We start from the raw sequence: 27,242 nt of genomic DNA, 5'->3' as shown, positions 1-27,242 counted from the left end.
TGCTAATAAACATTCTGTGTTAGGTTTCTACTCCTTTCACATAATTTTTTCCATGAAAAGCAGATGGTCAAATTTTTTGATGAAATTTTTTCAGGGGAGATTAATCTTAGTTGGTTTCAGTTGGCACTTGGCATAGTTGGCATTTTTTTATTTCAGTTGGTTTTGGTTTCAGTTGGTATAGTTGACATTTCACATATTAGTAGCATATCTTTATTTTTTGTGATTAGTATTCTTTAGTGGTTAGTTCTGTATCAGCATTATATCAACATTGTATTCTTATAGAATACTTATACAACATATTTATTATTCATTCAACATATATATATATTAGATGTTATATAAAGAAATGGTTGAATCTATATATTTTGTATATCATCTTGTCTATATTAGTTGATAAAATTTCTACCTCAAAATATGGGGGAGATTGTTGACCATGTTGGCAAAATGCACTAAGGTAATATGAAAAGGTGGTAAATGGAAAAATGATAAAGGTGGCAAACTTAACATATTACACATGACATATAAAACATGAGGCAGTATTAAAAGGTGTTTAAAAATTGGCAAGTCTGACCGATTGAAATTTTTTTGAAGGACTTGAAAAATGTGGCATTAAAAAAAAAAAAAAAAAACAAAAGAAAAGGTTTCGAATGCTGTTTTACAGTAGAGCCTTAAAAGAATATTTTTAAATGGTCAGTACATGACTGTTAATGTGGCTATTAATAATAGCCCGCATGCTCCACCATGTGTTAGGATTATATAGCGGACTCAAAAGGAAATTGAAATAGAATTAAGGTTGTGGGCATTATTTTTGATAGAATTCTTAAAACACTGCGAACGTTATTGTGAAGTTTTTATGTTTTTTTTGCAAACTGGTAAAGTTTCTTTTGATGAAAGAAATTCTTGTTTTACTATGGATTTTGAATATGGGTTGTTGCTCTACAAAGCAATATCTGCAAAATAAAGGTTTGTTTGAACTAGAAATGTTTTATTTTACCAGTGAAATTATGGCTACATCTTTATCTACAATTTTGAAGGATCTTGCTGGTTTTATCAAATCTCTATTCTTATTAATATACTCATTTTCATTTACCTATGCATGAGAGATGAATAATGGAGTTTCCTTCAATATAGAGAAAAAGGTCAAGAACATGATCTCTGTGATAAAGAATGTTGGAGGTAATTTTAAAAAAAAAAAAAAAATCTTTGTTCCAGTTGGCAACGTGTATGTGCTGCAAATTTATCCAATGCTTAAGAGGGTTTTTGACATTTAATAGAAATGAAACCTATGAATGCTTTTAGATTGAAATTTTTTTTCTTCCAAAAATGAAATTTAAAAGGAGGAATAAGGTTCAAGTAAAGTTTTCTACTCTAAAAAGTTTTATTTCAAAACCTTGTCTCAATTTTTGAAAAGAAAGTTTGAATTTTTTTTCAAACTAGAAATAAAATTACAGTTAGAAAATAAAAGGAAATGAAGGTTTTTTGAAGACAAGTTCTTTGTTGTGATAATATGGAAGACTTTTTCAAATTAGGTTTTAAAAGACAGAGATTTTTGGTGTTCTTTTATGGCAATTGTTTTGAAAAGTTGAAAAGAAAAGTTTCTAGTTTATGATTGGTTGCAAGAAATACAGTTCCTATTTTAAAATAAAAATTCAAGGATGAATAGGGTCACTGGTTTGAACCTTTAAATGATAACTTTTTTGAAGATTTTTTGATTTGTTGAGAAGGCATTTCTATGAGGGTATCAAATACGAAATCCTACCTGCACAGTTTGAAGTTTATATTGCTGAACATGAACAAATCTGAGGCTTAACTAATATGAGTTGGTTTTAACAACAACATTTCACAAAGGGGTTTTGTAAAATGATCCTAATTGGTTTAGTTGGTTCTATAATTGATTCATTTTGAATTTCATCTCTATTTATAGAGATCATTTGTAAATTCTGAAAGAAATATGTGTGAAAAAGGTCTTAAAAAGAGACACATATAAGTTTGAGGAAAACTTGAAAAGAGTTGTATTCAAAAGCTATGTTATAAGCTTATATACATGTATAGATGCAACATATACATTTGTATGTGTATATGAGATTGTAAGAATAGCAAAAGATATAAAGGGTTGAACACCATGAGCAGATATTGTTGTTGATTGTAAAGGAGTTGAAGCTCAGTAAAGATTATAGGTTCATGGAGTGGTTTTTCTCCCTAGGACAAACCCTTTTTGAGAAATTTTTAGGGTTTCCCACTTGACAAAATACGTGTCTCTATATTTTGTGAGTTGATATTTCTTTCTATTCATGGTGAATGTTTATATTTTTCAGCACAACTTTACATTCATTTATGCATTGTATAAGAATTGTAATTAGTTTTTGAATTAAATTCATATAGTTCTAATTCAGCCCCCCTCTTAGAACTCTAATACTTCCAACAGAAGGTAGGTTTTTCCAATCCCCCCCATTCCAACAACTACAATAATTAGAATTTTGGGGTTTTCCATCAAAGTTGCCATATTTTGAATCTTGGATTGTATACCCACTGGTTTGGAATCATGATGCAAGAGACTCCATCACTTAGATAGTTGCCCCTAGGAACTACTTGATGATTTTTCTCTGTTAGTGTGAACTATATTTAGTAGCTCTCCATCTTCAACAATAGAGCTTAGTGGAGCTCTCACCTTTTGAATTCATGTCCCCATTTGATGGCAAAAAATCAATTGTTTTACAACTCAAAATAAAAAATTGAGCATTTGTGGCATACAAAGAATTAATAGCAGATTCTTCAAGTATATTCTCTGCCTTCCATGCAATGTCAAGAACTCTGTGAAGCTAGTTTTGCATAGACTTATTTTGTCTGCTACTCTCTCCATCAGCTTCAACAACTACTATCAATTATGTTTTAAACAAACAACTTCTTAATTTATTGTCAAACTATGTTTACCATTAGCTCACCCAATGACTTAAAAGATTTTTTTATAAAAAGATTTTAGTTGTCATATAGAGAATCAAGCACCTATGTAAACAACTAAGGAATAGTTGTGCCAAAAACAACACACAAACCACCATCTTAGAGCTTGCTGAATGAAAACCAACATAGTTGATCTAATGCAAGGAATGGTGAATCTCCAAAGGGGATGAGCAAACTTCTAATTGACAATTACTCAATCAAGATACCAAAATAGAGATATGATTCAAACAATAACTCTTTAAAAAAAAAATCACAACCAACATGTGAGGTTATTAGGCATTCTTGGTTACAACAACATACAAAATAGAAATGACTCATCTCCAATTTGATCCCTCTATTGCAAGCTATCACCCCATAAGATGCCCCTAGCTTGATCTTTTATCTTCTTTGATACCTTAGCTACATACTCATGATCACAAACCCTATATTAAACACAATGCCCTAATAGGTTGACATTCAAATGTTATGTATCCAAAGAAAAATGTATTAGACTAGTTGACCTTCAATTATGGATAATTACTTCAAATAAAGAAACTTCTGGAAATGATTTAGCCACCAAGTTTGCCACACATAAATTTGCCTCAAGATCCATACATACTAACTTGATTGATCCAAAACTTCTAGAGAAACCCATGACTCACAAATAAATAAGTGAAGAACACATAACCAGTGAATAAAAACCTCAAAATTGATAACACAACCTAAACTAATCAATAAGAATACAACTCATGAATATCATTGAAACAATGTCAACATATCTAGATCTAAAACAGTAAAAACACAACCATCCTAACCAGTGATCATAACTAAACCCAAATAAAGTGTGATAGAAGAGATATGATCTCCAATTATAGGTCTCTAACTAGATTCCAAGATAGAAATTAGAATCTCGATCACCAACTCCACTTTCAACCAAATTTTTAGCAAGAACAAAGTAAAAGTACTTACCTAAGAAATGATGAAAGATTACCAACTTCCCAAGGAGGCTCTTGCATTAGATATCCTAGGTGAGAACAAGATATTATTAGAAACTCAAGAACATATAGTTTAATTCAACACATATGAATCCCATACTGATTTTTGATCTACACATCCTCAACAACATTAACCTTCTCTTCTTTGCATCTTCTCTTTTGTAAATCACTCCCCTTTTTAGATCTCTCATGTGCAACACACACATAAACCTTGATGCCATGTAACCTCTTATGTTGTCTTCTACTACATGTAGGTTGTTCCCTTTAATCTCCAACCCTCCAATTAGTTTGTAGCTTAATATTCTTTTTGATGCTTAAGCTCATATACCTATCTCTATTTCTTGTAAAGGAATCAATGAAAATTTGTTCTTAGTGTTGAATTTATTCTTGACACAGTCATGTACAACCTTGCAATCATACTAATAAGGTCTCCAAGAAACACATGACAAGCACTCATGTTCAAAAAGTCACACAATACTTGATCTACATCAGGCCCAGAGTTGAAATTCACTAGGCACTATTCTCACTGCTAAATCATGCTTATCCTATAAGTAACTTACCCTATAAGGACAAGGATTACTCAACCTCTTTAACTCTAGATTTTGAACCATTTCCTTAGAAACTATGTTATCTATACTAACAACATCCATGATCACCTTACAACATTTACCTCCTGACTTACAAATGATTTTGAACAAGATCCTTCTTTGACAAGATTCAATATTTTCTTGAATCACCAATATTCTAGGAACCATAAGGTTTTCACCATCATCTTGTGCAATAGGTTCCTCTTGTAACACAAGAAATTTCTTCCAATTTAAAGCCCTATGTTCATTCTAATAACATTTAAAACATGCACATCTAAATTCACCACCACCCATCCTTCTCTTAGGTGCATTAAATTTAGGTCCTTCTTCATCTACCTACTTTTCTTTCATATTGCTTTCTTGTTTATCCATTCCTCTAAGGTTACTCCGATGTTTCCTCTTTAGCTTATCTTCTTCCTTAATGGAATACTGATAAAAAAATTCTACCAAATCTATCTGTAACATATGAATCTCATCTTGAATATTCAACTTTAAACCATTAACATACCTAGCCACCTTTTCCATGGAAAAATCTTTGTGACCACACCTAATGGTAAAGTTTTAAAAATCTATAATGTATCCCTTCACAATTGTGTCTTTCTGCTACAAGTTTTGTAATTTCGTAAATAACTCAATTTCATAGTCAACAAGTATGAACTTATCTTAAGTTTAGAAACCATTAACTTCCATCCTTTGATTCTCATTTCACCTTATTCCTCTCTTTTTCTAAGAGGTGTTGAAAACTACAACTAGAACTATTGTTATATTGTCATTGATGTCAAACATTATTGGTAAGATAGTTTTCTATCTGGTTTGAGTGCCATATCTAGATGATTGATGAAGAGGATATATGGAGTTGAACATAGCAAAAGAACCTAGAGGAAAGGTTGAGTTATAAGAAGAAATTATAATAGGAACTTGATTAGTTAGACTCCAAAAAGATAAAGTGATTGTTTAATCATGTTACAAGTGGAGAAGGTAGTTGTACCCAAGCCTTGAAGAAATGATCAAAGACTAACTAAATGCATAGGCTTGACCTAGGAATAGAGCATAATATTAAAGAACTTGCAATAGATGTAGAGTGATGCTAGTGTCAACTGAGTGATAGTATAAGTCAAGCAGAAGTAGTGTTGACCAAGCATTAGCATTGATTGAGTGTTAGTATATATTGTTGAAGTTGATGAAAGATCAACTCCATATCTCCCAAGAATTGCCTACATGCAAACACATGTCATAGAAGAGAAGCAAAAAGTCATGGAGGCTAGAATTGCTAGATCCATAGATGCGACATTCTTGATGAGCAAAAAGATGAATTGCTATTATAAAAAATGAATTGGTTAATTACAAAGACATATCATCCTTATAAAGGAGATCAAAACTCAAAAAAGGTCTAACCTATTGCATCTAATAATTAATAATTAGATGCCTAAAATTTAGCTTAAGAAAAATAGAGTTAATTAGAAAATATCTAATTACTCTAACATATGTGTCAAACAAGAATGATGGTAGTGATTGAGTAACTAGTGATGATAGAGTGTCAGAATATAGTGTTGGCCGAGGGAAAATATTTTGATAGTTTATGAGGAAATCATGATTTCTAGCTAATAGAGTTAATTTCTTAGAATATGTAAAGCATGTTGAAGATAAGGATGGATGACTTGGATGATTTAATGCAAGAAAAGGGTAAGGTAAGCAATCAAAGGAATGGATTTTAGGAGAAGTTTCTAGATAAGAAGGAAATGAACAAAAAGATAAAAAAATCATTATTTATGTTGAATCTAATCATAACCCTAAATCTACAATTGTGTAATTATAGGCTACATTGCAACCAACAACCACAAATTTATCAGACATGGAAAAAAATAGAAAGACCTTGGTAACTCAAACCTCTTGAAATGGTCTACCACTTCACTTCCCTGACATGAAAAAGCTTTAAGGGCTTGCTTGTTTATTGGCATAAGAATAGAAAATTAGAATGAAAAATTAGAATAGGAATGAAAATGTGGACTAGGAATGGAAAAGAGTAATCCCATTCTTATTTGGTTAACCTGGTATTTGATTGGGAATATATTACTCCCTTTTTTGGTTGTAAAAAAATGGAATAGGAATACAATGAAGTTTTTTTTTTTTAAAAATAAATATAATAATAAAAAAATTTAAATTTTTTTTTTTTAAATTAAGAAAAATGTTTTTAAAAAATTAATTAATTAAAAAAAAATTTAAAAAAAAATAGGCTGGGAATAGGAATGGCCTATTCCAGTAACAACTATTTTTTGGAATGGACATATGCTCATTTTAGTGACAAAATTGGAATATGTTTGTCTATTCCCTATTTTGATTTGGGTTACCAAATATAGAATACATTTCTTATTCCTATTTTCATATTCCTACTCCAACAAACAAACAAACACTAAGTGAAGTCAACTTAATGCCAATATGACCAAAATAACTGATATCCCAAATCTTATAATAATATCCTTTTTCAAAACCACTCATAATAATAGTACATTACCAACATCAACAGGGAGAAAAAAAGCCTTAACTCTAGTGTGCCCATCCATATTGCAATAGATTTGAAAACTAAGGAGTCTGCATTCAGGCTTGTTAATCTAGAAAGGATAACTCACCTTAATCGAACCACACTCTTCAAGAACACATTTTGCAATAGTACTAAAGCCCACCAAACAGAAGCAAAGTGCAAAACAAGTCATCATCATCTCTTTTAGCAAAGCTATATAAACTACTGAGAGATTATCACCACAATAGTTGTAAGACTATGCTAGTAGAAACAAACGCCATGAGATATTATAGCATCTGAATGGTTGACTGTAGAAGACTTTGTATAGCACCTACCCCTTAGTGAGAATTTTCATGGTGATTTCCTTCACTTCAAATGTCATCTATTTTTTTTTTCACTCTCATACAGTTTGTTTTAATATTTTTTTAATGGTGCTTAGGTAGGTACCTAGTTTGCCTTAAAAACAAATATTGAAAGTGAAAACTTGTACAAAGAAATATGTGGTATCTAGTTATAATGCATCTTCATTTTACATGGATATATACATGGTGACAATTTCTAATGATTTTCTCTAGATGGTATTCATCATTTCCATCATGAGCAGACCACTTGAAGCAAATTAGTCAAGTCAAGTCATGTAGAGGAAAACTTATTTCCTAGAAAGAGAAGTTTGAGCTTTTGATTTGAGGGTAGGGTAACCCTTTCCATTGTCATTCCAAATAAAGAGGTCTCAACAGAAGACCCGTGTAGGCCTAGGAAATAAGAAGAAAATCACGTATGCTCCCTAGTTTTATTTAAAAAATTAAATTAAATAAAAAATATGTGCAAGGGAGGATTTAAAAAAGTAAATGTCCGGTTTTGGAATTGTAGAAATCAAGATTGCTATGATTTTTTATTTATCTTTTATTTGTATACTTTGTTGCATTTGAAAGATGAGTGGAAAGATACATTTTTATGGGTAGGCTTGGAGTTGAACCCAAACTCCAAAAAATAGTCCAATCTAATTTTTTTGCTCTTCTCAATACACATAAATTGATAATCTAGTATTCTAATTCCATATTGTGAATTTTGAAACAAACACAAAAAAATTCAAATCTAGATTATGAAAAAGCCAATCCCATCATCTTCCATGACCTAAGAGATGATATAATAAGTATTAGAAATTCTTATTGTGAGTTTTCCACCCAAAAGAGATTCAATTAACAAAACAAAATATGGTTGAACACTCTTTTATTGATTTTTTTCATTTCAAGAGAGTATGAGAAGTTGAAATTGATATCTTCTCACCTTAACACACTCAAATGTTTTTGTCCAAAAGCACCCTTAGGAGCCTTTCCATGACATAATACCCAAAATACGATGAACATAGAGAAAATCGTGGTCCCCTTAAATACAAAATAATATAGAGGGCTATTAGGGTATAAGTTGATGCAAGAGCATCCTAGGTTGCCTTGTTATCCTGCTCAATTTTGTTCATTTTGCAAGTTGTTGCCGAGTTACTGTAGCATTCTTCATGTGCCAAGCTATTGTAGCACTCTTCATGTGCTAAGTTACTATAGCACTCTTCATGTGCCGAGTTACTATAGCACTTAGTTGGTGTCAAGTTACTATAGCACTCTTCATGTGTCGAGTTACTGTAGCATTCTGTCATGTGTCGAGTTATCCAGTGTATGCTGAGTGCTAGTATTTGGACGTGATTTTTGCAAGTTAACTTGTGAGATTTATTTCATTCATGACATTTATGTTAAGATATTTTCTTGGGATGCATCTAGACCATTGTTGGGTCAGCCTTCCTCTTATGTATGTTTTAGAATAATTTGTAAGCTATTTTGGCAAGTATATATAGAGTGTTTAGGCTTAGAGTTAGGCAAGTTTTTGGAGAAAAAGATTAGAGGGTAGAACTGAAAGTGCAAATTTGCAATTGGACCTTTGAACATAAATGTATTTATAATTGGCCATGAGCCAGAAGGCCTTATAGCTAGGCATGTATGAAGATATTTTGATGAATCAATAAAAGTATTTTCACTCTTCTTCCTCCTTTGGTTGCTGTTCTTTGTGTTTGCTTCCATGGTGTTAACTCTTGCAGGGTGGTTTGGATAGCTGGGTGAGCCTTTGGACCTAGTTATTCATCTCTTGCTTGCATTAGTTGGTATCAGAGCTTGAGGTTCATCCTTGTGGAGATTGGATCATGTAGAACTCTAATTTGGATTTGGTTGTAGGTGGAAAATCAATGGATTTGACCTCTAACTTGCAAAGGGTTATGATCTTAAAGGAACCTAATTTGTAAAGATGGTTTGTGGTAGAAGAAATGTTGATGATGCTATATTGGATCAATTGAGAAAAATTGCAGCCAGATTAGATGCTATGGAGATAGCTCAGAGGAGAGGAGCACATCTTGATGATGTAAGTGATGATGAAGCAGTAGCACCAAACCATAATATAGAACTTGAAGAAGATCAAGATGAGGAAAGATTGTTGCGAGTGTTGTCTAGGAAAAATTCAAAGCCTACTGTAGAAGTTGTTCCTTATGATGAAAAATTAGATACCAATGTTGTGTTGGATTGGATCTCTGATATGGAGAAGTTCTTTGAGTATGAAAACACTCCTAATAATAGAAAGGTGAAGATTGCAGTCACTAGGTTGAAAGATCATGCATCACTATGGTGGGAGCACTTATAAACTGATAGACAAAGGAGAGGAAAGGAGAAGATCAAAGCTTGTCCAAACATGGTGAACAAGGTAAAGAATAAATTCCTTCCTGTTGATTACCAAGTTAGCTTGTTGAGAAAGATGCAAAACTTGAAACAAAAGGACATGACTATGAAAGAGTATACTAAGGAATTCTATAGACTAGACATTAGATGTGGACATGTGGATGATGATGTTGAGAAAATTGCAAGATACATAATTGGATTGAGATCTAGAATACAAGATAAAATAAGTTTTGTGAAGTTGGAGAGTGTGGAAGAAGCATACCAATATGCCTTGAAGGCTGAAGAGATCTTGACAAAGAAGCATGAACAAAGACAAAGAGGTAGAGCTAGTAGATTCTAGAGAGGTAGAGGTAGATCTTATGGTAAAGGTGGTAGATCTAAAAGTTCTGTGTAGGATAAAGGAAAATTTGAATGGAAGAATGATGAGAAAGGAAAGATTGAATGGAAAAGTGGTAATTCTTACCGAGGAGGTACCAGTTCTTACTAAGGAAGAGGTAATTCTTACTCTAGAGGTGGATTTCATGGTAATTTTTTTAGATGTGGCAAAGAAGGACATAGATCTTTTGAATGTAGATCCTCTGAAAGTGGACAAAATAATAGAAATACTGTGATTCAAGAAGATGATGAGGGTTCACCAAGTGGACCTGAGGCTAGAGAAAATCTAATGGTGAGAAGAATCTTATGTAATAAGGGAAGCGATGAGGAACCTATTTTAAGAAGAAGTCTATTCAAGACAAGATGTAAGATGGTTGGAAAATGCTGCAAAGTTATCATTGACAGTGGAAGTTCTACAAATCTAGCATCAGAGAAGTTGGTTACAAAGTTGTAGTTGCAGAGGCTGAAACATCCCAAACCTTATTATGTTTCATGGATCAAAGATGAGCATAAAATATTGGTAAGCGAGCAATGCCTTGTGAAGTTCAAAATTGGACATTACTTTAATAAATTTTTGTGTGATATTATGCCCATGGATTGTTGTCATATTTTTTTGGGTAGACCTTGGCAATATGATAGATATGCTATACATGATGGAAGATTGAATCAATATACTCTTTGGGTAAATCAGAAGAAACAAACATTGCTGATTTGATTGAAAGTCAAGATGAGGTTAATTGTACTACTGTAAAAATTTGCATAGTTAATGGGAAACAATTTGAAAAGGAAATGAAAAAGAATCAAGTTTGTTTTGCTATAATTCCAAGAAAATTGAGTTTTGTCAATGGAGACCGAGTGCAAGAAAATAGTGTTAACCAAGTGATAGATGGTAGTATTGACCTAGTGCTAGAAGAAATTATAGAGTTGCTAAATGAGTATAAAGACATTATTATTGATGATATCCCAAATGGTTTGCCTCCAATAAGAAGTATAAGTCATTGTATGGATCTGATCCCTAGAGCTAGTTTGCCAAACAAAGCACCATATAGATTGACACTTGTAGAGAATGAAGAACTTAACAGACAAGTGCATGAGTTGTTGCAGAAAGGTTTGATCAGAGAAAGCTTGAGTCCATGTGTTGTACCTACTGTATTAGCACCTCAAAAGAATGGAGAATGGAGAATGTGTACTGATTTCAAAGCTATTAACAAAATCACATTGAAATATAGGTTTCCTATGTCGAGGATGGATGACATAATAGATTGTTTGAGTGGAGCAAAGTATTTTACCAAGATTGATTTGAAGAGTGGCTATCATCAAATTAGAATTAGAGAAGGTGATGAATGGAAGACTACTTTCAAGACAAAAGATGGTTTGTATGAATGGTTGGTTATGCCTTTTGGTTTGACTAATGCACCTAGTACTTTCATGAGGTTGACTAATGAACTTTTAAAAAGATTCTTGGGTAAGTTTGTGATTGTTTATTTGGATGATATTTTGATATTCAACAAGACTAAGGAAGAACATCTTGAGCATATTAGACAAGTATTGTAGAGGTTGAAAGAGGAAAAGTTTTTGATTAATCTAAAAAAGTGTTCTTTTATGCAAGAGGAGATTGTGTATTTGGGATTTGTGATTTCAGCTAATAGTTTGAAGATGGATCTTAAGAAGGTTAAAGCAATTTTGGAATGGCCTACACTCGAGAATGTGAGTGAGGTAAGATCATTTCATGGTTTGGCTAGTTTTTACAGAAAGTTTATAAAAAAATTTAGTGCTATTTGTAATGCTATGACTGAGACAATGAGGGGAGATAAAAGGGAATTCAAGTGGACACATGGAGCTGATAAGAGTTTTGAGACTCTAAAACAAAAGGTTGTTGAATTACCTGTATTGGCTTTGCCTGATTTCAACAAAGTATTTCAAGTTGAATGTGATGCAAGTGGTAATGCAATAGGAGCTATATTAAGTCAAGAAGGTAAGCCTATTGCTTTCTTTACTAAAAAGTTGAATGATGCTAAAACGATGTATTATTAAGAATTTTATGCCATTGTTCAAGCCTTGAAGAAGTGGAGACATTATTTGATTCCTAAAGAGTTTGTGCTATATACTAATCATAAAGCTTTACAATACTTGGGAAGTCAACATAAATTGAATCAGAGACATACGAAGTGGGTTGAGTACTTGTAGAGTTTTACATTTATGATCAAGCATAAGAGTGGAGTTACTAACAAAGTTACTGATGCATTGAGTAGAAGACATTCTACGTTGACTGAAATGAAGGGTGAAGTTCTTGGTTTTGATGAAATGAAAGAGTTGTATGATGTTGATCCTAATTTTCTTGAGGCATGGAGAGAGTGCAGAACACCAAATTTGACAGATCACATAAGTAAGTATGATGAATATTTCATTCAAGAAGTTATGTTGTTCAAAGGTATTCAATTGTGTATTCCTAGAAGTCCCATGAGGTTGAATTTGATTAAAGAAAACCATAGTGGGGGATTAGCTAGACATTTTGGAATTCATAAGACATTGAGTTTGCTGAAAGAGAAGTATTATTGGCCACAAATGTATAAGGATGTTCAGAAATTTGTAAAAGTTGTGGAGTTTGTCAAGTTGCAAAAGGGGTGAGTCAAAATACTGGTTTGTATACTCCTATTACTGTTCTTGAGAAACCTTGGACTGAAATTAGTATGGATTTTGTTCTTGGATTGCCTAAAATAGTGAAAGGGTATGATTCCATATTTGTTGTAGTGGATAGATTTTATAAGATGGCTCATTTCATACCATGTAAGAAGACATTAGAGGCTGAGCATATTCCTGAACTTTTCTTTAAGGAGATTGTAAGATTGCATGGATTACTGAGAAGTATTATTTCAGATAGAGACAATAAGTTTGTTGGTTATTTTTGGAAGACTTTATGGAAGAAGATGGGTACTAAATTAATATTTAGTTCTACATTCCATCCACAAATAGATGGTTGGACAGAGCTTGTGAATAGAAGCTTGGGTAATTTGCTAAGATGTTTAGTTGGGAATAAGCCAAGTAATTGGGAGATTGTATTGGCACAAACTGAATTTGAATATAATGATTCTATGAATAGGAGTATAAGGAAGATGCCTTTTGAGATTGTTACTAAAATGCATCCTAGAGGTATATCAAATTTGAGAGATGTTGATAGTGAGGAAAAGAGAAGCACTGTAGGAGAAGAATTTGCTGATTTTATATAGTCTTTGCATAAGGAAGTGAAGTTGAGGTTGGAACAAAGTAATCAGAAATATAAGGAGAATGCTGATTAGTCTAGAAGACACCATGATTTTCAAGTTGGTGATGAGGTGATGGTTCATCTAAAGAAAGGAAGATTCCTAGTTGGAACATATAGTAAGCTAAAGATGAAGAAATTTGGACCTTTTAAGATCTTGAAGAAGTTTGACAGTGGCAATTCTTATGAAGTTGAGTTACCTGATGACATGGACATATCTCCTATATTCAATATTGCTGATTTGTATAAGTATCATGAGTGAGAGGATGAAGTTGTTGTATCAGATGATTATCCGAGAATTATTTCTTTCAACCCCAATTGTTTGATGCAGGAACATCTTGGGTTGCCTTATTATCTTGCTCAATTTTGTTCATTTTGCAAGTTGGTGTTGAGTTACTGTAGCACTCTTTATGTGTCGAGTTATTGTAGCACTTAGTTGGTGCTGAGTTACTGTAGCACTCTTCATGTGCTGAGTTACTATAGCACTTAGTTGGTTCTAAGTTACTATAGCACTCTTCATGTGCTGAGTTATTGTAGCATTCCTTCATGTGCTAAGTTACTGTAGCATTCCTTCATGTGTCGAGTTACTGTAGCATTCCTTCATGTGTCAAGTTATCCAGTGTATGCTGAGTGCTAGTATTTAGGCGTGATTTCTGCGGGCTGACTTGCAAGATTTATTTCATTCACAATATTTATGTTAAGATATTTTCTTAGGATACATCCAGACCATTGTTGGGTCGGCCTTCCTCTTATGTATGTTCTAGAATAATCTATAAGCCATTTTCACAAGTATATATAGAGTGTTTAGGCCTAGAGTTAGGCAAGTATTTGGAGAAAAAGATTAGAGGGAAAAACTAAAAGTGCAAATTTGTAGTTGGATCTTTGAATGTGAATGTATTTGTAATTGGCCGTAACCTAGAAGGCCTTATAGCTGGGCATGTATGAAGATATTTTGATGAATCAATAAAAGTATTTTCACTCTTCTTCCTCCTTTGGTTGCTATTCTTTATGTTTTTTTCTGTGGTTTTAACTCTTGCAAGGTGGTTTGGATAGCTAGGTGAGCCTTTGGCCCTAGTTATTCATCTCTTGCCTGCGTCATAAGTAGATCTAGGTGAACATGTAACAAATAATCATTATGACCATGCCATCATAAATACCAATAATGAAAACATGTTTAGTTATATGTTTCAAATTGGTGTCAAAACAATTATATAATCAACATTATCATGTAGTGTCCAACCAAAAAAAGTATTTTAAGTGAAACTTTTGCAATATATGGTCAAAGCTACCCTTGAAGTTTCTAAGGAATTCCTATAATGTAAAAATTAATTAAAAAAGCTTATGCTAGTATGATAGTTGTGTAATAATATAATATTAAAGATGATTATTTCATTTTATTTTTATATTTAATTAAAATAATAGAATAATGATAATGTAAGAAGCATACTCTCTCTCCCTCTCTCTCTCTCTCTATATATATATAAATAATCAATTAATTAAGAAAGATTATATGTACAAATATATACATATATATATATATATATACATATATATATATATACATATATATATATACATATATATATATATATATATATATACATACATACATACACACATATATACATACATACATATATAGATATATATATATATATATATATATACATATATATATATACATACATATACATATACACATATATATATATACATACATATATATATACACATATATATATATACATATACACATATATATATACATACATATATATATATATACACACACATATATATATATATATATACACATAGATACATACATACATACACACACACACACACACACATGTATGTATGTATGTATGTACATACAGACATACATACATACATACATACATACATGCAATGTAGCATTAATGAGCCAATTTCTATTTTAAAAAGTGCATTGATGATTATTAATGAATATAAAAAGTATTTATACATAAATTTAATGGTTTGAAGGTCATAAAGAAGATATTCAAGATACATTTTTGTTTCTTTATTTTTTAATTTACTATTTATCATACATCACTTATATACTTGAAAATTGATAGTCACAATGCATAAAAAAATGAATATAGTGAAATGTGTGTAGTGTGTTAGGATTAACCTTAGACAAAAATAACGATTACATGCAAATATAACCAATACCAAAAAATAGTAGATCACATAAAAGAGAACACAAGGCACCAAGATTTAACGTGGTTCACCCAATCTTTGGGCTATGTCTACCAACAACAAGTCCAATATTATTATTATCTAGTGATTACAATCTGAGTACAATCCGTAATCCCTTACAGCTCAATACTACTGCAAGAACCAATTTTCACATCACATATTATGAAATCCCTAACTCTAATAATTTTTATACAAGTTTTTAGCCGCTTACAAAATTAAGGCTAGAATAATAGAAAAATAGTAGCTGACACCTTTTACAATATAAGGGCATTTTTGGCTTCCCCCAAAAACCCCATGAGGGATTTTCCCCTCAACCCCACCCTGTACTATGACAGGGAGTGCACCTAGGGCACTAGCCCAGGACCCCACATGACCCTGTCTTGGGGACATTGCCCCCAAACCCCTATAGAAATAATATGGGAATAAAACCATATTGAATAAACCTTTAAGTTTGACTAGGCTCTACATCAAAATAATCTACCACTTGGAGACTGATCAGACTCCATAATAATAACCTCTCACTTAGAGACTGATCATAGCACTACTAAACCTATAGGTCCTATTGGAATATCAAACCACCATGGACTTTTCAATTTTATTTTGTTCAATCTAGAAGACAAACTGAAGCTGAAGAGGTATTCAACTTTTCTCTTGTCACTACCTTTGTAAACATATTTGTTAGATTGTCATCTATATGTATCTTATCTAGCTTTAATTATCCATCATCCAAAACTAATAAAATGAAATGGTGTCAGAACTGAATGTGATTTGTCTTGGAATGTAGAGCTGAATTCTTTGCAAGATGAATGGCACTCTAGCTATCTATAAAAAAATAATTATCCCTCCTAGGGTGTCCCAATTCTTCCAAGAAGAACTAAAGCCATATCATCTCCTTGGCTACCTCTGTAGTAGCAACATACTTTTCCTCAGTAGTGGATGAAGCATTAACCTTCTATAACCTAGAAACCCAACTCATGGTTGCCCCACCAATAGTAAATAGATAACCTATGGTACTCCACCTGGTATCAATATCACCTACCAAATCTGAGTCAACATAGCCTTGTAAATTAGTAGTAGAGCCCCCAAAGTGTAAACACTTACTAGATGTTCGTCTCAAATATTTGAGAATCCATTTAAGTACATTCCAATGCTCAAGCCCTAGATGACTTATATACCTACTAACAACTCCTATTGCATGTGCAATATCTAGCCTAGTACATACCATAGCACACATCAAGCTTCCTACAAGTAAAGCATAAGGTACCTTAGAAATCTTATCCTTCTCTTCTTGTGTCTTTGGACACATCTCCTTAGTCAACTTCAAATGACTAGGTAAAGGTATGCTGACAACTTTAGTATTGTCCATAACGAAATGTTGCAACACCTTCTCAATATAATTAGCCTAAGATAATGTCAATTTCTTGTTCTTCCTATCTCAACAAATTTTCATACCAAGGATTTGTTTTATTGTCCCCAAATCCATCATAGAAAATGCATGTGCTAGCTGACATTTTAGCCCCTTAATATGATCCATGTTAGACCCAGCTACAAGCATATCATCAACATATAAACATAAAATAATGTAGCTATCATCATCCAACATCTTAAAATAAACACAATGATCTAAATGAAACCTACTATATCCATGCTCATGCATAAACATGTCAAATTTTAGATACCATTACTGAGGTGCTTGCTTCAAGCCATATAAACTTTTCTTCAATCTACATACTAAGTTTTTCTTACCTTTTGACCTCAAATCCCTATGGCTGAGCCATATATATCTCTTCATCTAATTCACCATGAAGAAAGGTTGTTTTAACATCAAGCTGCTCCAAATGAAAATCTTTAGTAGCCACAATATTTAAAATAGTGTGAATAGAAGTCATTTTAACAACAGGAGAAAATATCTCATCGAAATAAATGCCCTTTTTCTATGCAAATCCTTTTACCACTAACTTGGCTTTAAATATTTTCTTACCTCCATCCTCTTCTTTCAACTTGTAAACCCATTTATTCTATAAAGCCTTTTTAGCTATAGGCAACTTGCATAAATCTCATGTCTTATTTTTCAGCAAAAAGTCTATTTCTTATTTCATTGTAGATTCCCACCAAATCTTTCTATCCACCTACACAACTTCATCATAACATTTAGGTTCACTAGCACCAGTAAGTAAAATAGAATAAAAGGAAGGAGAAAATATTTTTGGAGGTCTAATTAGCCTTGTTGATTGTCTAACATTCACTAGTGTGTGTGGTATTCGTTATTGCAATTGTTACACATTATGATGAATGGATGGACCATTAGCTTTTGTAGTATCATCTAGCACTACATAATCATTTTCTTTCTTCTCATGTTGCTGCAACAGATCTTTGTCCAACACTTTCTCATTAAATATGACATCCCCACTTCTTATAATTTTACAATTTTCAAAATCCCAAAGCCTATAACAAAATTCATTAATTCCATATCTAAAAACTACACATTTATTTGACTTAGCTTCTAGCTTGGTTCTATTTTTAGAATCTATATGAGAAAATGCTTTACAACCAAAGGTTTTTAGAAAATAATAATTCACCTTCTTACCAGTCCATGATTCCTATGAATACTACAAACCAAAGGAGTAGAGGGACAGGTCTCTATTAATTAAATATATAACAATATTGACAACCTCCTCCCACATGTTTAAGGGAAACCTAGCATGCAACCTCATGCTTCTTGCACACTTCATTATAGTCCTATTCATGTGTTTAGCCACTCCATTTTCTTGTGGAGTCCTTGGAATAGTTTCCTATCTACGAATACAATTAGAGGAGCAATAATCTTCAAATTCATGACTACAAACTCACCACCATTATTAGATCTAAGATATTTTAATTTCGTTCTAGTCTCATTTTCAACTAAGCATTTCTATTTTTTAAAAGTTTGAAATACATCATATTTCTGTCTAAGGAAATAAACCTGAAATACATCATATTTCTATCTAAAGAAATAAACCCATACTTTTCTAGTTGCATCATTAATAAAGGTAACATAATAATGAAAGCCACTGAAGGAAGTTACCTAAGTCAATCCCCATACATCTAAATGCACAAGCTTTAATTTCTCTCTTCTATTTTCCTTCCCATTCTTCACAAAGCTCACACTCTTTTGTTTTGAATACACACAACTTTCATAGAAATCCATATTAACACATTTCAGACCTGGTAAAACTTGCTTTGAATGAAGTACTTTCATACCTTTCTCACTTATGTGCCCAAGTCTATAGTACCACAACATTGTATCAAAATCTACAGTAGCTATTTGTTCTCCCTACTCAACTATAGCAACTATTCCTAAACATTCATTTTTCTTTGAAACAATTAAAGTAGAAGGAACAATATGACCTATACAAAGATATAAGGTGCCTACTTTCACAACCTTTGCTACTGCAAGGGAACCTTTTGAAACCTTCCAATTTTTATCATTAAAAGTAATGACACAACCCTCATCACTGAGTTACCTTGCTGAAATTAAATTCCTACTCAGCCTTGAAACATGTCTTACCTCATGTAGTAGCCAATGATTCCCATTCTGCAACTTAATCTTATCTTTTCCTTTTCCAACAATCTGATAGGGTTCATTGCCCCTAAATAAACAAGCCCAAAGTCCCCTTAGACATAATCAAAGAAATAACCTCTATGAGTTGTAGCATGAAATGAAGCACCAGAATCTAAAACCCATGAATCATCAACACTTTTTAAAGACAAAAGAAAAGCATCCTTTTTAGATTTGTTACTTACCACATTTCCTTCCTTGTCTCCATCTTTCTTTTCTCCTTCATTTTTCTTTTGATTCCAATAGTTTTTCTTCTTATGCCCTATTTTACCACAATACTCTTAGTTGTTTGGTCCTCTTGATTGAGACCTCCTCCCCTTTGAATTTCATCTTGATTTCCCATGATTTCTAGAATTATTTCCTCTTTTAGTCATTTTGCCTTTGCTTTGTGTGTTCAAAGCACTTCTTGATGTAGATCTACCTAAGAATTTTCTATTAGTTTTCTCACTCAATATAACACTGATCACATCATAATATTTGAGGGTACTAGATCTAGAAATAGAATTACTCACAGTCATTACCAAACCATTCCAACTTTTAGGGAAAGATCACAAAATTAAGAGAGCCCTAATTTCTTCATCAAAATTGATACCCACAAAAGATAACTAACTAGTAATAGTATTAAGCCCAATTAAATGATCTAGAACAAATCCACCTTTTTCCATTTTCATATTAAATAAATGCTTCATGAGAAATACCTTATTTGAAGCAGAGGGCTTTTCATATAATTTCACTAGGGTTGGAATCAACTCTTCCATCATCTTCACTTTGGTAATATTAAATGCCACTAATGGTGCCAAGCATAATTGAATGCTTCCAAGTGCCTTTTTGTCTAAAAGATCCCATTCATCATTTGACATAGATCCCTGATTCTTGGTTTTTCCTTTCAATAGCTTCCATAAATCCTTTTGATAAAGATAATCTTCCATTTGCATCTTCCATAACTAAAAGTTCTTCCCATTAAACATGTCAACCCTCAACATATCCTCATCTGCCATTGCTCCCACTCAATTGTGAGACCTTTCTATAGAGGATCACTCAAAAAAAAATGACGATGATCTAGCTAGAAAAGAAAAAAAATGATTGTTTGCTTCTGATACCACTTGTTAGGATTAACCTCAGATAGAAATAGTAGTTACATGCAAATATAACCAATAATAGAAAGTAGTACATCACATAAAAGAGAACACAAGACACCAAGATTTAATGTGGTTCACCTAATCCTTGGGCTATGTCCACCAACAAAAAGTCCACTATTATTATTATCCAATGAATATAACTTGATTACAATCCATAATCCCTTATAGCTCAATACCACCGCAAGAACCAATTTTTGCATCACACATTATGAAATCCCTAATCCTAAGCCTTTTTATACACGCTTTTTGCCACTTACAAAATTAGGGCTAGAATAATAGAAAAATAATAGTCAACACCTTTTAGAATATAAGGGCATTTTTGGCTTGAAGCACACTTGGGGTGCTGCCTCAGGACCCCATAGGAGCGCTACTCCCAAAGCCTCATAGAAATAATATGGGGAGAAAACCATGTCAAATAAACCTTTGAGTCTGATTAGGCTCCACATCACAACATAGGGTGGATTCTAGTACAATATTTCAACATATATAAGAATGAGACAATTTTTTAAGATGTGGTTTTTATTCATTCAAGGTCACATTATTTCACTGCATTTATCAAAGATGAGTAATTGCAAGTCGAAGTCTCTTTTATCCTAGATCTATGTATATAAAAAGAATTCAAGTAACATGATTAATGTAGACACAAGGACACATGAACTAGTCAAGATTCAATGCACTTAACAAACTCCAATGACCTAAAATAAATTTAATTTCCAAATCATGAGAAAACCTTTTAAGTCTTAGATCTTTCGACCCATGAAATTGCTCCCTCTCATAAAAAGACTTTATATCTAATTAAAACTGAAGCCCCATATATCATAAAATAACAATGTTTTCTTAAAAGAATTCACATAAAAATATGCTCTATTATAGATGACAAAAAAATGTTAATTATGTAGTTCTCCATTATGTATATTGTTAACCCAACGAAAAGAAAAATCTTAGCAATATCAAGGTATTATGATATCATGGAACTTGAATCATTACACAACTATTGAACATCCATGGAGTTTGATACATTATTTCAGGCTCATATATGTAGTCAATGTCTCATAGTTCTCAAGGGTCATTCTCTAAAGCTACATGGCCTCTAATTCAAGTCATTATATTGTTAGTTTGTTTTTTCTTCCTTTTCATAACATAGTGAACTTTATAAAGAATGATTTTAGGGATAATAGAAGGATGCCCAATTTGTTTTAGAAAAACTATATCTTCTTCATGCCCTTTGTTCCATATTAACCATGATGCTTAGTCTCATGGCATTTTAAGTGTTCCATGATGTTACAATGCATTATGCATAGGGTATGCCATTTACTTATTGATGTCTTCATGCTAAAGTTGAAGTACTATTCATTTTATACATAATGTAATAAATATACTATAGAGAACAATCTTATAATTTCTATGAGGGCTTAAAAGCAATGTATAAAATACCTCCAAACCAAACTACAAGATTTAATTCACACTGTGCCTTATTGTATAATAGAATAAATCATGAACTCATGTTATATGTATGTTATCATAGTATTCCAATTTTCATAACATCACATACTATCTAATCTAATCATCTACAACTAAAATTTGTTAAATTTATGAACTTTGTTTAAGAAAATAACATAACAAAATCCATGGAGTTTTAATACTATGCTCCTTGAAAATTTCTAACTCAACACACCATTAAAAAAGCTTTAATTACTTTCTCCATTACCAACTTAGATTATGAATTTGTAGTAACAAATTCTCCATATAGATCAAGTTTTATATTTCAGATTAGTTGAATAGCATTTGAAAGGCTTGGTAGGTAGTTCCCCTACTAAATTATTAGAACTTCCTTGAGCTATTTGGTAGAAAAGGTTTATATAACATGTCAATGATCAACTTATAATATATAAGGGCCCGTTTGGTTACTGGAATAGGAATAGAAAAGTTGGAATGCGTTTTCCATTTTCTATTTGGTTCATCACTTGGAATAAGGAATAGGAATACGTATTCCTATTTTGCCACTAAAATGAGCTTATACCCATTCCAAAAAATACTTGTTATTGGAATAGCCATTCCTATTTCCAATATTACATGCCTATTCTCCATTCCTGTGCCTATGACCAAACAAGCCCTAAACAACTTCATAGAAAGCTTGGTTCATGATAGAAAGAAGGCGCAGGTCAATTTGAATGAATTATTAATGTGAAGTTGTGGGTGCTTAATTTGGGTACAAGATATTTTATTTATAATTATAGAGACTAGTGTGGAATGAATTCCACAAGTGAAAGGAAAAGGAGATTCCCAAACTTTATTGCCAAGTACATTCTTTTTCTAGTAGTTAAAAATCATTTCCCTCGCTTTCTTGAGTTACTTTTTCAAAAGTTTTGGTTTGCCATCACTAGTTGCCCTAGATTGGAGATTAAAAGATTATGAAAATCACATCACTAATAGTACAGGGGTCGATCTACAACTATTAAGATTAATATAAAAATTGACTTCATTTCTTTTTAATTGAATAAGAATCTAAGAATTACAAAGTGATTAAAAGCATTAACGATCTAGAAAAGACAACATTGTTACAGCATAATCACTTGACTTCTCCATTATTGTTGATAAGATTTCAATTGCTCCGACCATTTGGTCTATGATTGTTACAATGTTTGAGCAACATCATTATTTTAATGTCACCTTGTGGAAAAGAACAAGAAAATGACGATATATGATTTCCAAGTCATTCCACTTTCATGTGAAAAGAATGATGATATTATTATCATTTTACACTTATTCCACTATTGCATGGAAAAATTTAGAAAAATTATAAATAACTAATATTTATATTTTTTTAAGAGTGAGGGGTGTAAGAGTATGTGCTAATATATATATATATATATTAATAATGTCATTGTATTGTTTTTGATAAGATAAACAGGTTTTAAGGGATCCTGAAACCCATAAGTTTTACAAACAACAAGGCTGATAATAAGAAAAAGAAGCCCAGCCAAAATAGAGGTCCAACAGCTGAAAAAAGCCCAAAGGCCCAGCCCAAAACAAAGGCCCATAGAAAGGCTAGAAGACAAACAAACTAAAATAGACTACAGAAAGCCTGTCGAAAAGCCAAAAGCTAGAAAGCCCTAATGTCATTGTATTGTTGATATCAAAAGTTTGATCATTATTAAAAAGATTGAAACAATTGAACACTAGGTAAAATAATCTCATTTTTACTATTTTATATTCAAAAAATAATTACATTTTTTTTGAAGTATCATTTGGTTCAAGTGAGATTCCTTTATTTTTGGTATGGTTGTATATGAGTTATTTTGCATTTTGGAGTACCTATCAAGGTAAGAGAAAGTTGAAAACATAGAATATTTAACAATTTCACTCTTTACCAATTTGGAGGTTTCGTGTATCTTTAGGATAGTTGGCCTTTCTGCCACTACCTTATGTCATTTTCATTAAGTGTAGGATATCTCCCAAACATGGAGAAAAATAAACAACTCATAATGGAATTTTTTTTTTGTTGGTTCACCTTCTTCCTAATTTCCCTTCTTAAAGTGAACCTTACTTAGATTGTGATTGTTATCGATGTCTCCAACACATAATTGGAATCAATGAACAAATTTTCAATATTTTAACTAAGAAGACATAAAAAATAAAGCAAAAAATAAATTTTTCATCATGAAGATATTACAAACTTAGAAATGAAGGAAGGTGGAATTGTATCAAATCATCTTAATGAATTTAATACTTTGGTCAGTCAATTAATTTTGATAGGTATAAATTTGGATGATGAATTCAAAGCTATTCTTAGTTCCTATAATGGCAAGATAGTATTGCATTTATTAGGTGAATTTATTAGCTTTAAAATGACCAATCACATTGAATTATTTTTTAAGTGAGAAAATTTATTATATGGTTTGACAAATTTGATAGATTTATAATTTTGGAATAATACTATTTGTCACTAGTTTCTTTGGCTTATATGAATAAAAGCAAGGGAAAAAATAATTTTCAACTAAAGTAAAATAGGTATATTAAATAAAGGTACTATGATAAGTGTATTGAATGTAATTTTACTATCATACATCTATTTCAATTTATAAATAGACAAATATCTAACTTAAAAGTCATCATTCTTCATAAAGAGAATTTTGCATATTTACCCTAATTATAATATAATGATAAACTTATTTAAGTTAGTTAAAAAAAATGTCAAACTTTTTATAGTTTCTTAACTTTTAAAATTACAAAACCCTTCAAATGTATCCTTAAACTTTGCTAAAATAAAACCCCAGAAACAAGTAAAGGCGTATTCAAAACTCATACCAATAGGAAATGCATATGCTAAAGAAATGGAAAAGGGAACCATTCCAAACTTCTTGGTTGACATACGTAACTTCTATAAAAAATTAAAGCCAATTGCTTTGCCTATTTTAAGATAAGATCTAGAAAGGTTGAAAACCATCTTTGTCTTCTTCATGGAAAGCCCATAGAAGGAGATGATGATGTTCGCCCAAGAGATTCTGAGATAGAATCTTTGCCTATGGATTACTACTTTGATGCTTGGTAAGGACCTGAGATGGAGATACTTTGGGTGGAAAAAAACTATTGTGTACGCTTTATTTTTCTTGTTAGGTTGTTTATATACTTTTAATATGATAAAATTGATTTTATTTGCTATGATATATTTCTTGAAGGCTTTGTTTGGGGTAAGACATGGTTTCCAAAAATCAATTGGCAAAGCTCATAATTATAGTTATAAAATGCGCAGATGAATAATGACTTGAAAAATTCAAAAATTTATATCATGTATGGTGAGAGATAGAGAGTAGAGAGGAATGCTTTTAGTACTATTCTTTAGGTCTTAAAATAAGTATTGGTACCCAAATAACACATTTTCTTTCTTCTTGAAAAATACATTTGGAATGTCTCACTTCATTCAGCTATTATTAGTGTTCCTATCATTACCTCTAGCTAATTCAACTCTATGATAATGCATACTATGTTACAAGGTCACTTGCAGCTATAAAATACAACCTTAAAGAAAAGTCAGCATTTGGTGATATGAAGATAGTTATTTATATGTGAACAAAACAGTTTTTGTTATGCAAATTTTTACATCTTAATATTGTTTCCTGATGTACATAAATCTATTTTGTTTTATTACTCATTTTCTGAATTATTTTATGATTAATTTATTTCACTTCAAGCAATTATATTCTAATTTGTTTTTTTTTTTTTTCTTCACTTCAGAGGCTCTTATTTTTTTGTTTACCTTGTCTCTACTAAATTTGAATCATGGTAGCCTTATCACATGAGAATTGATTCCATTTTTCCCAACTTGATGCTTACTAAAAATAATTTTTCGAATAAGATGCAAAACCACAAAGAGCTATAAATAATCCTAGATTGTTGGAATTATTGTGATTTTAATTTTGCAGTTTTGAATGGGACAAACCTTACTATTAGATATTTTGGACCAAATCAGATTCTATGAGAAATAAAGATAACTTTTACAAGGTCTAAATATTTTGAGTATCTAATTATAGGTTCATGAACCAGTGCTTTAAGTTTTTATGAGTGAATTGACCTTATTTTTGTAACTAGCTAGAATATAGGCATATCTCTTTGTAATTTTTTCATGGGATATCTCTACATTTGTTTTTTAATTAATTATTTAAATTTAATGTAAACAAATGATTGACATAACAAACATACATCTATTCAAATAAATACATGTTTATTTTCTATGTTTTAAAATAAAGGTTGAGGTTATTTTTAGATTTGGCCAAGCCATATCCAAATTTCACATGCGAAAGACATTTGTTTCCTTTTATCTTCTACAATTGAATTTTCAAAACTCCCAAAGTTTCATCTTGCACCTATTGTGAAATCTTATGAAACTCCATAAGGGCCATCTAAAAGGTGCATTCTTCTCTGATCAATACTTGAGTTTCCATTAAATTAGTATTGTTGTATAGAAACAATAATAAATGTAATGAAGCATTTGTAGTCATGGAAGTGACATCACCCCAATTAAGACTTTTGGACCCTAATGCTTAGATCAAAGTTGGAACATGAGCTCTTTTCCTAGCCACAAGCCACATAAGCAACTTACCAAGAGAAAGTTTGCTGGTTGCTTCTTAAGATGTGTAATAGTTAGTTTCATAAAAGTTAAGTGAATAATTTTTCATGGCTCAATTGCTAAGCCTTTAAAAGATGAAGATATTGAATGATTTCTCAGACTTTACTAAGAGAAATTCTACCACAAAATTGATTTCTTAGACTTCACCCGCAAAAATTCTACCATAGAATCCAGTTTCTTTTTTGACTTCACCTGCAAAAATTCTACCACAGAATCCAGTTTCTTTTTTCACAAAATCTATACTTCACCCGTATTTATTGTCCATGTGAACTTCCTTCCTCTAGTACAGTCTATTATGGGTGCTACAATATTGCTAAAATTTTGGATAAACTTTTAGTAGAAAGTTGCCAATCCATGAAAACTTTGTACTCCTATTATACTAGAAGGACTGGGCCATTTTAGAATTGCTCTTACCTTTTCTAGATCCATTTGAACACCAGCTTGAGAAATGAAAAATCTTAGAAAGGTCAAACTAGTTTGCATGAACCTATACTTCTACAAGTTTGCAAAGAGCTTCTCCTTCCTTAAGACACCCAAGATGATCCTCAAGTATTTTAGGTGTTCTTCCTTGCTTCTACTATAGATCAGAATATCATCAAAGTAAAGTACAAAAAACTTACCAATGTAAGGTCACATCATTGTATTCATCAATCCCATAAATGCACTAGGTGCATTTAAAAGCCCAAAAGACATAATTATCCATTCTTACAAAGCATCTCTTTTCTTAAATGTTGTCTTCCATTCATCTCCCTTTCAAATGAGGATTTGGT

The 27,242-nt window shown here is 31.8% G+C and overlaps 1 pseudogene; it reads right to left on the bottom strand.

Moving 5' to 3' along the window:
* LOC149528224 (putative disease resistance protein RGA3) overlaps window positions 1-27,242 on the bottom strand; it is a 110,301-nt pseudogene that overhangs the window by 9,096 nt on the left and 73,963 nt on the right.

Source organism: Cupressus sempervirens, chromosome 11 (assembly GCF_028749045.1).
Source record: "Cupressus sempervirens isolate cs-2001-9-10 chromosome 11, ASM2874904v1, whole genome shotgun sequence".
In the NCBI taxonomy this organism is placed as follows: Eukaryota; Viridiplantae; Streptophyta; class Pinopsida; order Cupressales; family Cupressaceae; genus Cupressus; species Cupressus sempervirens.
Note: the sequence above shows the minus strand (reverse complement) of the source record. Positions and strands in the feature narration are given on the sequence as shown.